At 41.9% G+C, this 14,863-nt stretch overlaps 2 pseudogenes; both read left to right on the top strand.

The window, feature by feature from the left end:
* The first annotated feature begins 402 nt into the window (after positions 1-402).
* Positions 403-502, top strand: LOC112134766 (U6 spliceosomal RNA; annotated as a pseudogene).
* Positions 503-13,732: 13,230 nt separating this feature from the next.
* LOC100462490 (isopentenyl-diphosphate Delta-isomerase 1-like) lies at positions 13,733-14,513 on the top strand (annotated as a pseudogene).
* The last annotated feature ends 350 nt before the right edge of the window (positions 14,514-14,863 follow it).

Genomic DNA, 14,863 nt, shown 5'->3' with positions numbered 1-14,863 from the left:
AAGTAAAAAAAAAAATCAGGGCCAGGAGCAGTGGCTCGCACTTATGATCCCAGCACTTTTGGAGGCCAAGGCGGGCAGATCACTTGAGGTCAGGAGTTTGAGATCAGCCTGGTTAACATGATGAAGCCCCATCTCTACTAAAAATACAAAAAGTTAGCCAGGCATGGTGATGCACTCCTGTAATCCTGGCTACTCGGGAGGCTGAGGCACGAGAATCACTTGAACATGGGAGGTGGAGGTTGCAGTGAGCCAAGATCCCACCACTGCACTCCAGCATAGGTGACAGAGTGAGACTCTGTCTCCAAAAAAGAAAAAAGAAGTAAAAAACCATTTGAAGGTGGAACAACATGACTGTCAATACATGCAACTCCGAAGTTTGAAAATAAACTTCAAGTTACATGCTTGCTTCAGCAGCACATACACTAAAATTGGAATGCTGGAGAGATCAGCATGGCTTCTGTGCAAGGATGACACGCAAATTCATGAAGAGCTCCATATTGAAATAAAATAATAATAATAAAACAACATTCAAATTACAACAGACATTATTAAATATTTTTCATTATTGCCATCTTATCACTAATGGTATTCTATTTGGTTTTCTACCATGTGACAATCCTTAAAATGCAATTTTGAGTTATTCTTAAATTTCTTTCCTTTATTTTAAAGAATGTTTTGTGCTTCCACCCAAAGGCAAAATGAGCAAGAGGAGCTTTATTTTATAGACAAACAAGAGGCTTGGAGCTCATCGAGTACTGATGCTAAGACTTGTTCAGAGAAATTGGCCCAGCCGCAGGCAGGTGGTCAGCTCTGGACTTGTCTGTGTGCACCTGAAATTGTGGTGGGTGAAAGTACAAACATGAGGATGTTAAAGTCACAAGACCTGTGTGTGCACTTCCTCAGGCACTTGACTGACACACAGTTTTTAAGCATAGTAAACATCAGATCATTTCCAAGGTAAGACTTCCTTTCCATTTTTATTTTTATTTTTTTTTCAATGACAGGGCCTCACCATGTTGCCCAGGCTGGACTCAAACTCCTGGGCTCAAGCGATCCTCCCACCTAGGCCTCCTGAGTAACAGACTACAGGCACACACCACCACACCCAGCTGAGGACCTTATTCCCTAATAACATACATGGTGTAAACGAAAGAGAAACTTCTAGAGTTCCAAAGACAAATATGTTGTTATATTCAGGAGCTCTCCTTTCACAAGATCCAGTGCTAGCAACTTCAGAGTAATTCTTTATTTAGAAAATATTCCTTTCAACTGCTTTTAGAGTGGTAATGCACATTTCCGAATTTCCTCCTACCTGGGAGGTCCCCTTGGATAACGTAATATTTTTACCTTCTATGCTCTGAAGCCCAAGTAAAGGATGCTACTATCATGTCCTACATTTTTTCTGTGTACTAACAGCATTGTGATAACTGTAAGTGGATTTTTCTGTGAGGTGTCTGGCATGTGTAAAACAAAGAAAGCTTGCCTGCATCTAATTAATCAGCACTGGCTCCCTCTGCTGGTTAATGAAGATGCCAGGCGCCCACAAACAATACCATAGGTGTGAATTCTTAACAAGGAAATGTTTATGAAAATAAATCAAATATTATACAAAATCACCAAAAATCTCAATACCAATGTAAAGTCTAGGATCTGCCTTTACCCTCCTTGTAAGCTAATAGGTTAGCCTATTTCGGTTTCATGGATGCTGGCAGAAGACATGAGACCCCTGGATCAGAGACATGGGACTTTATTACTCAGGACGTAGCGTGCATATGACAGTTCTCCTTTTCCTGAATGTGTATGGGGCTGGCATGGAGGGGCCCAGATGGATGTTTTACGTGCAGTGGGTTTGTGCCACATCTGACGAGCACTAAGCTTGGGGAACACACCATTGTCACATCAAACAGCAAGTCAGTCCACTCTTTGTCTTGGAGGGGGACCTTACCCAGTTCCTCGAGGTTACTCACTGCAAACACAACCTGAGAAATGGCCAGGCTAAAGGTCAGCCAGGGCTTTGCATTCTTGAAATACCCAGCAAGACTTGTAGACGTGCAAGAAACCCATGGAGAACTGTCCTTCTCAATGATGGTTATTATTGCTAATAATTTAAAGTTTCAACTTCATTAAAGTAATTGCAGAATTTATTTCTTCTTACTTTTTGTAGATGATTTCTTTTACTAACTTTCCACCATACTATACTGTTGGTTAAAACTTTCTAAAACTAGAAGTGAAAATTTCACTACCTTTTATCAAATAGTAGTTGGTCCATTTTGTTGAATTATAAATAAGGATAAGTGACAACTAAAATTTCACGGAGTTTAAAATTTAAAAAAAAGTTAAATTACCATAATGTGAGACTCATCAGTTATACATGAACACTTTCCAGAGTCCCTTTTGAAGTATTCACAGCAATAGAATTTTAAATGGGATAGAGTATTACAGAATGGCAGAAATCCATAGATAAGCCCTTAAACTTATAGCATCACAGAATTTAAAGACTTCGGGTTTGACAGAAACCAATTATAATATTTTGACAGCTGGCTTTTATGTTCTTATTTTAGCATTAGCCAAAAATCTTGTACCACCACAGTGTAACAGCTTTAAATCAAGAAGTGGTTGAGTTTCCACTATTGCTATAAACATTTCTGCTTTGCCTTTATAGAACACTTGACTGTCTCCAAAGTGTTTTCGCACACCTTCTCTCCTTTGCACCTCACCTTTACCATAATGTTTAGGTAGAAGATTTTGATATCTCCCTTTGAGGAAACTAAGAAGCAGAGCAGTCACATGAGAGCTGGGAGCTGGTGCAGTCCATTCCGAAGAGCTGGGCTGTATTTGCACCCCGTAGCTGCTCCCCAACTTTGCCACCAGCTCCCCTACTCTGTTAGCTGAGAGGCTGCAGATGGCTGGTCACAGAAATCCTTATTCATACTTACTTCAGCTGCAAGGAATTTACAGGCTCTCCTGACTGAGCAAGTCCAGGGCAGGGGCACACTTCAAGGGAGGTTTGCTGAGGGCGCATCTGTGGTCTGCCATCCTCAGGGTGTGTGCCCCCTCCCAGGCTGACTAGTCTCATTAGAGTAAATTGCCCACAGCAATTCCAGGTCCAATGCCCACCCACCATCACTCAGATGCAAAGGGATGTCTTCCTCTCAACCATCAAAGAATATTCTTGAGCAGCCTTCTAATTAGGCCAACCTAAACCAATGGTTTTGGCCGGGGTGTGTGTCATAGATGCTAAGCGGCCACCCTAATGTCCACTACACTGATAATTTTGAAAAGTGTTCGCGATGCAACACTCAGTTTGCAAGGTGCTTTCTATGGATAACTTGCTAAGCTTTAATGGTCTCTGAGGTCATGGGATAAATGCAATGCTTCATATGAATTAACAAATTTATTTTCCACACCCTTACAAAAACCTTATAAGGCAGGTGCTACTGTTACACTCATTTTAGAGATGAGGAAACCAAAGCTGAGAGAGGTTAAGTGACTTGTCCAATGCCGCACAGCTCAGAGGCGGGAGATCCTAGATTCAAGCCAACAGGCTGATCCCAGAGCCCACATGCTTACACACGGCACCAAGCCACTGCCTGTGGGAGAAGGAAAAACAGGAGTCCTGTGGCTACATGAATTTGGGAAGTCCTGCATAACACATTCCCCTCTTGGAGACTCACAGTGCACATTAGGATAAGAATATTCTGAGAAATCCTGCAGGAAAGAAATTTATTTAACTTGTTTAACTCAACATTTCCCAACCTCACATTGCTACAGAGCTTTTCTTGTCTAACACTTCCAGGGAATAGCTTTCCACCCATTTATCTGTCTTCAGTGAGGTACTCTGTCATATGACTACAATAAAATTCATGATAAATCAGCTCCTTTTCCATGGAGAGCCTTTGTTTTCCCCGTTTTGCTTTGCGTTGGCGAGTTTAACCAAGGCTCAGGGTCCCACGGTGCTGCTGTCTCTTCCCTGTTATACCGCCCTGATTGACAGTGCAGTGATGGTCAGTGGGGGTTCTGTGTGGAGGGGAGGCTGCCTCCTAGGCTGGCATCTCATCTGTTTCTAGTACTTTTCTAAGTGAGAGTGTTTGGACACTGAACTAAATGAGTATTGGTAACACAAAAATAGAGCAGCACTAACACTTCTGATCCCAACATTTTAAAGAGTTACATAGGAGTGCTCACTTAGCTTTTAGTAAATAGAGAACAGTTTGTCCTTGCAGACATTCCTCCGGAAAAGAGAGGAAGAGGCACTACTAATAATTAGGTGGGTCTGAGCTGTTTTAGCCCATTCTCTCATTGCTATAAAGAAACACCTGAGACTGGGTTTAAAAAAAAAAAAGAGGGTGAGTTGGCTCACAGTTCCACAGGCTGTACGGGAAGCACAATGCTGGCATCTGCCGGGCTTCTGTGGAGGCCTCAGGAAACTTCCAATCACGGCAGAAGGGGAAGTGGGAGCAGGCGTCTCACATGGCAGGAGCAGGAGCAAGAGAGAAAGGAGGAAGTGCTACACACTTTTAGCAGACCAGATCTCATGAGCACTCACTCAGTATCACAGGGACAGCATCAAGGCAATGGATGGTGCTAACTCATTCATGAGAAATCCATCCCCATGATCCAATCGCCTCCCACCAGGCCCCACCTCCAACACTGGCGATTACAGTTCAACATGAGATTTGAGTAGGGCAACATCCAAACTCCGTCATAGGCCCTTCAGATGGGAACATGTGCAGAGTGCTCCCCACTGTTACAAAGTTATTTCACTTCTGTGGCCCTGTGTGGCACACACAAAGCCCTCTCCCTCCAGGCTCCTGACTTGATGTCTGAGCATCTGACTTGGGCAGGGTCTGTCTTCATTTCCTTGTGTTTTTGTAATGTGTCTCTTGTCCACAAAGTCAACCGTCAGTCTATTGTCATTTGCTGCTCTGGTACAGTTCCCTCAGGCCACTTGTTTTTCAAAGCATACAACTGGGAAGAGATTGTTTTTATTTGAGTCAATAAAAAAGTCACTCACTCCAAAGCTACTTCAGGCTGAGAGCAGGTATGTGTACATGGCACCTCTAATCTGGGAGCCCGCCTTTGGCTTCACAGCCATCTTGATGTTCAGGCTCCCTACTGGCTCTGCATTTGCCTGTCTGCCTTCCAGGAGATGCATTTGAAATCTCAGCGTTTTTGTCATCGACTGAGTGCAGAAAGTCAGTCTTGGCATTATTGCCCATCAGCAACTTGTGGTCACTAGCCAGGAAGTTCTCAATCTCATGGTGATGCAGAAACTTGTACTGGAGGATTAGGGCTCTCCATTAGTCACTGTCCTGAGAAAGTGATTATTTATTCTACGGAAAACCTATTCTTTTCAGGATGTGCCAGCTTACGTGGCTCAACCCAGACAGAGTGCCAAGCGCTGGGAGCACCAGTGCATGACTGCTGCTCTTCTAACTTCTTCTCCAGCAGAGCACAAATAATGCTCTCCACGCTGTTGAGGCCTCATCACTCTCACCTCAGCACTTCCAGATATCATAAATCCATCCTCATCCTGAGATATGGGCCTGGAGTCAGGCAGGAGAAGTCTAGGGACAGAGAACTCAACACCTCTTCTTTAACACTCCAGGACCAATGTGGAGCTGGGATTCTGGGCAAACACATCCTTCCACTCTGCTGCACAGCCCTGGCTGAGATCTGTTGGCCTCCCAGGCATTTGAAAGCCAGATCCATCTTTTTGCTTGTTTTCCTTGGAGACATCAGCAGATTTTGTGTCTTCATATTTGTCAAAGTATCAAGACCCTGGGGTTGGTGATATTTGCAAAACAAGGGAGGGGCCCACAAGCCTCAGCAACCTTGACTGGACACATCTGATGGCAACTGATTCACTTCCTATAACACAGCCACTCTCATCCATGGCCTTGTCCTCAAAGTGCCCGCTCTGCTCTCTGGGAGTCTCAGCCTGGCTGCAACTGAGAAGTAACTGCTTGAATCTGTCCACGGCCTTTGCCATGATCAGACCACCAACATCTGGGAAAATCTGGGAATATATTTTCTAGAGACAGGCACAGAGACAGATCCAGGACACTTGAGAGTTTAAATAGTGGCTGTTTGGACACTCAGGATGTTCAGAAATGTTTGGTGCTGCCTCCGAAGAAGGCACGGAAGGAGAGAGGTGCAGTCATGAATCTACATTGACTGCATTTCTCTAGGTGAGCCATGCACAGTTTATGAACCTTCCTCAAAACCCTTTTAGATGCTGTTGCTTTCTGGAATTTCTCTATATGGTGGTGAAATTAACATGAGGTGACTTTGATGCCTAGTTTTGATATCTAGTCCAAAGTGAGGGAATAGGTAAGAGAACAGATTCTGGAGAAAAAATGCTTGAATCCTAGTTCTGAATGCTGTTCCTTAGCCCTGCTAAGCCTCGATTTCCTCATGTATAAAATGGGTATAAGAGTATATCATATGGCCTCACAGGACTGCTGGATTAACAGCATTAACACATGTGAGGGAGATTAAAAATGGCCACATCTCCATCCCTCCCTATGTCATCCACGTCTTTGCAATGTGGTTCTGCAGCTCCTCCCATTGAGAGGCAGAGTCTCTTCCTTGAGTCTGAGCTGGCCTTGTGAAGTTCTGGCTGATAGAACTGGGTGGAAGTAGCATCCTGCCATTTCTGAGTCAGCCTCAGGAGGCCATACATTCTTTCACCTCCCCTCTTAGGACCCCATTGCCACCATGTGAACACAATGAAGCCAGGCTGCTGGGTGATGAGAGACAAGTGGCCCAGTTGCCCTGTGACCCCCGCCATCCCAATGGTTAACCACAAGAGATCTAAGTGAAGCTCTCTGAAACCAGCCAGCTTCAGCCACGCCACCCTCCAGCTGACCACAGATAAAAGTACAAACCCAGCCAAGATCAGCCAAGTGGAACCCCATCCACCCAGAGATTCATGAGGAATAATAAATGGTTCTTGATTTAAGCCAAGCTCAGGCTACTATACGAAATGCCATAGACTGAGTGGATTCGTCAACACACAGTTATTTTCCATAGCTACAAAGGCTGGGAAGTCCAAGTTCATGGTGCCAAGCAGGTTCCGCCTTTGGTGACGGTGCACTTCCTAGCTTTCAGGTGGGGGCCTTCTCACCGTGTCCTCACACAGCATAGAGGCTGCACTTTCTTCCTCTTCTTATAAGGGCACTAATTCTATCGTCGGGGCTCCACCCTCATAAGCTCATTTAAACCTAATCACCTCCCAGAGGCCCCACATCCTAATACCATTGCATTGGGAAGGAGGGCTTCAGCATATGAATTTGGTGGTGGGGTGCACAATCATTTTGTTCATAAAAGGCACTAAGTTCTGTAGTCATTTGCTAACTGACAAACAAACCCTAACTGATATCACATGTAAAGCCTTCAATGGGCATATATTAAGCACTCAAAAAATATGAGCCATTATTATTGTCCAACATAGCAAGTTAAAAAGATAGATTCTCATCCAATGTACAAACCTGAAATCTGTAGAATCAAGAATGGCCTTGTTTTCCCACACCTTATAAAGAAGAGGTCACATTATTTTTAAAAATAAGCAGCTTTAACAAATGTCTTCAATTCATTAATTATAAAGAGTTTCAACTGTGGCAAGTCTTTTGTGCCATCTCCTTTCATATGGAAAATACAGTGGCTGAAAATGGACTGGTGGGGGAGAGAGAGTTAGTGAACAGTAGCAAATGGTTGCAGTTTTTCACAATGGAAGAACACAGGGCTAAAGTTCAATGATAGCAGTGGAATTCTCACAGAGCTTTCTGAGATGGGGAATGGGACCACTTTCTTGATCATTTCTACCATGGGTTTGAGTGCTTACACAGTAGGATGGTCTTTATGAGGTCAGAAACCATGGAAAATGGGAAAAGAAGCTAAATTAAGGAAAAAGAGTGGGGTGAGAATACAGAAAATCAAGAAAACATCAAGGGCTGCTGAATAAATCATTTTTATAGGTAGGAACCCCAGCTCCTGAGCTCACCCCAGGTGAGTGATTAGAGATGGCTTATTTTCAAATGCATTTCCACAGTAGGGGGGTCATAGAATCCCAGAATTCTGTAGCCAACAAACACTCCAGGGCCCCTGCCCTAGCAGAGCAGTTTACTAACATCTGCCATTTCTTCCTAGGTAGGTTCACTGTTAGCTGCTGTGAGCAGGAATGCTGTGTTTAACTTAGCATTCCCTATTTCTCTAAGAATATATATTACTATAATTCTGTTTTCAGTTTGATGTTGATACACAACTGTTTCAACAAATTAATGTTCCCATCTTTGGTTGACTCATTTGGCCAGAAATCAAGTTCACAGATTTTCCACGCCATCCCTCCAAAGAAAAAACATAAGTGTGTCATTGTGTTTTCATGCTAACGAGCATTAAAAAATTAATGCTTGGAGGCTCTCCAGCCCAGGGTAAATGAGTAGATATAAATATACACTTCAGTAGTGTGTCAGAAAATACAGATTGTCAACTAAATAGCCATTCTCTTTTTATCTTCTTTTTTTAATCAACATAACCCAATTTTGTCTGGGGCAGCAACACTCTTATTACAAAAAAAAAAAACCTCTCTCAGGCTCTTTTGCAGCCAGGTGTATTCTATGACACTGTTCACAACAAGTCTGGTAAAACCACTGAGGTTGAGCGACTCTCTTGAATGCAATAGAACCCAACTGTAACTGTCATGAACAAGGGGGCCACTTGTCTCTATGTAGACAACTCAACTAAACTGTAAGACAGTGTGACACAAGGAAATGCCAAAGTGTTACATAAAGCACTGTAATGTGCCACCACAAACAATGAAACACATCTAGAAGTTGAGAGGGAAACGTGTGTGTGTGTGTTGGGGAGGCGGGGGTAACATTGTTAACAGTATTGTGTTCCTTGAAGACCAAGCCATAGTGTCCATACTAATTCATGGTTGTTTCCAAAGCTCAAGGCTTACGAGAAAAGTACACCCAGAACCCTGAACTTAAATAAATGTCTTTACTCATCGGAAGGCCAACCCAATTTTATGGGCCAAATTGAAATTGACTCCAACTTCCTTTTGCTTTGGGGCCATGGAGTCTGCATGTCTCCCATAGCCCATTCGTTCATTAAACATTTGTTGAGCACTTACTCTGGGCCTGGCCCTGGAATACCAGAGTAAGTTACATTCAGAAAACTAAATTCCATGTCACAAATGAGTAGCGCTAGCTTGGACTGGGGCATTTGGAATATTCTTGTGCCAAGCATAAGATTTTTGGTTTGTGACATGCAGTGGTGACAGTGATGGGAATCAACTGCTGTGTAGGAGCAGCTGTAATTTGAACCAGAGTATTTTGTTCTGGGTCAGGTGCATCAATAACTTCTAAAATAATCTACATTTCCAAAGTCACTTTAATCCATTCTTAGTCTTCGCTTTTATGAATTCTGAACTCCTAAATGTGTCTAGGGTTTGGATCCAAAGATAAATAGTTTCCATTTCTATCCCTGGTTAGAAACAACATACAAATGGAAAAGTTGGGTTCAAAGGCACATTAATCACTCATTACAAGAGATGCCAATAGATGGCCTGGTCTTCACACCACTTCTCCATTTCACAGGAAATCTGGCAACACTTCATCATCAGTGGGCACTTATTAATCACTTTCCCCTGTATATTTTATAACAGTATTTGTCACTATAGTGATTCCCTGAAAACCGAGCTGGTAAGCCAGCAGGGACGCCTTCCTCCTTTGAGCAGGCTAAAATTAACTGCTCATTATGAAGTGCCACAGGAAAGCTACTAATGTGTCTTGTCCAGGAACGGTCACTTAAATCTATCACTGCTTAATGATGTGAGCTATGAAGTCTCCGTGTTCAACACTCATACCCTACCCTTCCCTAAGAGACTGGATGATCTGAGCTCCCCACTCCAGAAACTTAGCCATTGTTTGCAGCAGCATTTAGGTTCACTTTTAGGTAATTGCTGCTAAGCAAATTTACACTTGTCTGCCTTGGCTGTTCTTAGGTAATTCAATGCAAGGGTCCTAGAATAACCCGGTATAAAATAAGCTAGTCGAAAGTAAGTGATTCCTACTTCAAGGGAACATTAACACCCACAGCACTGTAAGCAACCAGAAAGGAATTCAAAGTCCTCTCTGGAAGTGGACATTATTGGATCATGATTATGAATTTGCATACAAAGTCTCAGACTTTCTGCTTTCCACTTGCTGTTTATGCTACTTGGCAGACATTTGAAAACTAAGACAGGACTTCTGGGAAGATGAAGTAGGTGTGTTCTTCCTGCCTCCTCCCACCAAGTACAACTAAGAACGCTGGACATTACGTATAAAACACTGAAAGGTGCAGAGAAGAAGCCAGGCTGGCTAGAGACCTGAGGAACATGATATGGGTTTCCTGTGTTTTCTTCTTGTCTCATATATCCCAGACTTGAAGCTGAAGAAGCTGGCAACCGGGAAGCACCAACAGGAAGAGGCATTAAAAAGCCCTAACAAAAGCTGATCCTCCCTAGGCAAGGGACCAGGAAAGAGGTAGCCTATCAGGACAGAAAACTTTCACAAGATAACCTCCCTGCCCCAGCCAAACACCACAGAAATAACGATGATCCCACTCTCATACCATGTCAACAAAGGCCAGGTTGGGAGCCTAGATTCCCACTCTCTCTGGGCTATAAGGGGGTACCCCTCCACTCCGCCCCCTACCCCACCAGGGTGATGTCAGTGGACACCACATGGGGAGGCTGGACTTGCACTCCCACTCAGCACTAATGAAGTGCCCCTCCCTCTGCCAGCTGTGGTGGTGTCAGAGAGGCCTAGAGGAGAGTCAGGAATGTCACTGTAGCCCACTGCAATGAGACCTTCCCTGCCATGGTATCAGGGGAGGCCTCCTGAGGAATGATCCTGTTCTTCATAACCAGGGAGATATCGATGGAACTCCCAACACCCCCACCTAGAGCAGTGAGGAGACACCCCCACTGTCAATGGTGACTCAGTGGAAAACCTAGGCTTCTATCGAACTTCGAGGTAATGAGGCAGCACCCTCCCCCACCCCCATCCCCAGCAGTGTCAGAGGAAGCTCACTAAAATCAAAGGTTTAAATAAGATCTTGAGTCTCATGACATAATACTTAAGTGTTTGGGTTTCTATCTAAAATCACACATTATAACAAGAAAAAGGAAGATCTTAAATTGAATGATGAAAGAAAATCACTGCATGCCTACACTGAGACGACACAGATGTTAGAATTATCTGACAAAAATTTTTAAGTAGCCAAGATAAAAATACTTTGATCAGCAGATACAGACATGCTTGAAACCAATGAAAACATAGTCTTAGCAAAGAAACAGGAAGTCCTCATAAGAAATAGAAGAGAAAACCAAATAAAAATTTTAGAACTGAAAAATATAACCAAAATAAAAAACTCAACGGATAGTCTCAACAGCAGAATGGAAGGGACAGAGGAAAGAATCAGTGAAGAGGAGGACAAAATAGTAGAATGTACCCAATCTGAATAACCTAGAAACCAGACTGAAAGAAATAGAAAGCAGATTCTCAGAAACCTGTGGGACTGCAACAGAACCTCTAACATTTGTGTCAACAGAGTCTCAGAAGGAGACCGGGCAGAAACATAGGTTTGGCCCGGCGCGGTGGCTCAAGCCTGTAATCCCAGCACTTTAAGAGGCCGAGGCGGGCGGATCACGAGGTCAGGAGATCGAGACCATCCTGGCTAACACAGTGAAACCACGTCTCTACTAAAAATACAAAAAATTAGCCAGGCGTGGTGGCGGGCGCCTGTAGTCCCAGCTACTCAGGAGGCTGAGGCAGGAGAATGGCATGGACCCAGGAGGCGGAGCTTGCAGTGAGCCGAGATAGAGATCGTGCCACTGCACTCCACTCCAGCCTGGGCAACAGAGCGAGACTCCATCTCAAAAAAAAAAAAAAAGAAAGAAAAGAAAGTGGACACGCCTGAAAAGTGCCCAAAGGAATGATGGCTGAAAACTTTGTAAATTTAACAAAAGACAAGCCTTCAGATTAAAGAAGCAAAGTGAATCCAAAATAGAAGAAACCCAAAGGAGTCAAGTCATAATTTAAAACATCATAATTAAACTTCCAAAAACTAAGACAAAGCAAAGCAAATTTCTCAAAAAATTCAAAATCCAAAGAAAAACAATACCTCATTTATAAGGGGCAAACAATTCAAGTGACGGACTTCTCATTGGGAGCCACGGAGGCCAGAGGAATAGCACAATGATTCAAGTGCTGAAAGAAGAGGATTGTTAGACTAAAAATTTACATCCAGTGAAAATACCCTTGAGGAACAAAAGGAAATTCAAAAGATCCTCAAATGAAGGAAAACCAAGAAGATTTGTTACCAACAGGACTACCCTAAAAGAATGGCTACAAGTTCTCAAACAGAAAGGAAAGAATAAAAGAAGAAATCATGGTACATCAGGAAGGAAGAAAAAACACAGTAAGTGAGAATATGAGTAAACACAACAGACTTTCCCTCTCTTAAGTCTTCTAAGTTCTTTCTAAGTTCCTTCTAAGAAAGAAAAACAGAGAACAAACAGAAACTGAAATATAAAACATACTTAACTCCTAACTTATAAATGCACTAACCACAAATAGTCTAAACATATCCTAACTATATGTTGTTTATAAGGAGCTCATTTCAAACATAATGCTATAGCCAGGTGGAAGGTAAAAAGATGGAAGAACATATATTATGCAAACATTAATCAAAGGAATGGAGGAGCGGCTACATAAATATCTGATAAAGCAGGCTAAAGAGTAAAAAGAAAAAGAAAAAATACCAGCGACTGAGAGGGACGTTAAATAATAATAAAAAGTCAATCCATCAGAAGGCATAGTAATCCTAAATGTGTATGCACCAAACAACAAAGCCACAAAATATGTGAAGCAAAAACTGACAGAACTGAAAGAAATGGACTAATCCATAATTATAGTTGAAGACTTCAATGTCTGTCCTTCAACAATTGTTAGGACAACTAGGCAGAAGATCAGCAAGGATATGGAATAAATCAACAACACTACAGGTTCTAATCAACATTTATGGAATACTTCCCCTAACGAGCAGAATGTACTTCTTTTTTCAGAGATCCAGAGAAAATACACCAAGATAGACCACATTCTGTGCCATTTTTTAAAATCTCAACAAATTTAAATGAATTGAAGTCATTCTCTGACCACGTAGAAACAAACCAGAAACCAAAAATGAGAAAATATCCAAACATATGGAAACTAAAACCTCTCTGAAACATCTCTGAAAATCCATGGATCAAAGAGGACGTCTCAAGAGAAACAAAAAAATACACTGAAGTCAGTGAAAATGAAAATACAGCATATTAAAATTTGTGGGAAACAGCTAAAATCGTGCTGGAAGGGAAATGTATACCACTAAGTGTATACATTAGAAAAGAGGAAAGTTTCAAATTAATAATTTAATTTCCCACCCCAAGAACCTAGAAAAAGAACAAAATTAACTAAAGCAAGAAGGAAGGAAATAACAATAAGAGCAGGAATCAATGATACTGACAAGAGAAAAATAAGAAAGAATGTCAGGTTTTTTAAAAGTTAGTACTTTGAAAAGATCAATAAACTTGGCAAACCTCTAGCAAAATTGACAAATGATTAAGGGAGAAAACCCAAAACATCAATACCAGGAAGGAAACTGGAGATATCACTCTCCTTGCAGACATCCAAAGGGTAAGAGGCCGACGCATGCAGAGGACAGAACCCAAAAAGGCACACACCTGGGCTGCCTGGTGTTCAAGCTGGAGGCTGCTCAGTGTTCTAGGACAAATCTGACATTTTGTAACAATGCTTGAAATAAATACCAGCCATCTCTATGAGCAACAGGTTCAGCTCTTGGCAGACACGTGTAACCTTATTGATGAAAATGACAATAAAATTGGGGCTGAGACCAAGAAGAATTGTCACCTGAATGAGAACACTGAAAAAGGATTATTGCATTGGACTTTTAGTGTCTTCTTATTCAACACCAAAAATAAGCTCCTGCTAGAGGAAAGCTCAGATGCTAAGATTTCCTTTCCAGGTTGTTTTACCAATACTTGTTGTGGTCATCCATTGGGTAATTCAGGCAAGCTTGAGGAAAGTGATGACCTTGAAGTAAGGCAAGCAGTGCAGAAGCATCTGAAAGCTGAGTTAGGAATCCCCATAGAAGTTCCTCCAGAAGAAATTAATTATTTAACATGAATTCACTATGAAGCTCAGTCTGATGGTATCTGGGGTGAACATGAAATTGATTACATTTTATTTGTGAGGAAGAGTGTCACTTTGAGTCTAGATCCCAATGAGATTAAAAGCTATCTCAAAGGAAGAACTAGAAGAACTTCTGAAAACAGAAGCTACTTGTAAAATAAGAGAACACCATGGTTTCAAATTATTGTAGAGGCTTTTCTTATTAAATGGTGGGATAACTTAAATCATTTGAATCAGTTTGTTTACCACAAGAAAATACATAGAATGTGAATGTAGAGATGAATGATTACTGAAAAAATTCTCTACTTGGTAAATTTAAAATGATTGTTTTGTTTTAAATTTGGTTCCCTATTAGGGGAACTCTCATATGATACACTGATACTTTACAACTTGTGTGGAAAACAGAATTAACTTATAACTTTGTATTACACACCCAGGATATATGCTCTGTTTGTAGAAGATGTTTATGAGGGAGGTTATTGTAAAATGAGAGAGAGCAAATAAAACTTAATTTAACCTGTTCAAAAAAAAAGGATAATAAGGGAATGCAATGAACAATTCTATACACATAAATCTGACAAATTAGATGATATGAAGCAATTCCTTGAAAAACTCAAACT

The sequence above is a fragment of the Pongo abelii genome, chromosome 7, assembly GCF_028885655.2.
Source record: "Pongo abelii isolate AG06213 chromosome 7, NHGRI_mPonAbe1-v2.0_pri, whole genome shotgun sequence".
NCBI classification, from domain to species: domain Eukaryota; kingdom Metazoa; phylum Chordata; class Mammalia; order Primates; family Hominidae; genus Pongo; species Pongo abelii.
The sequence above is the reverse complement of the archived record's forward strand: the minus strand, read 5'-3'. Positions and strand labels throughout refer to the sequence as shown.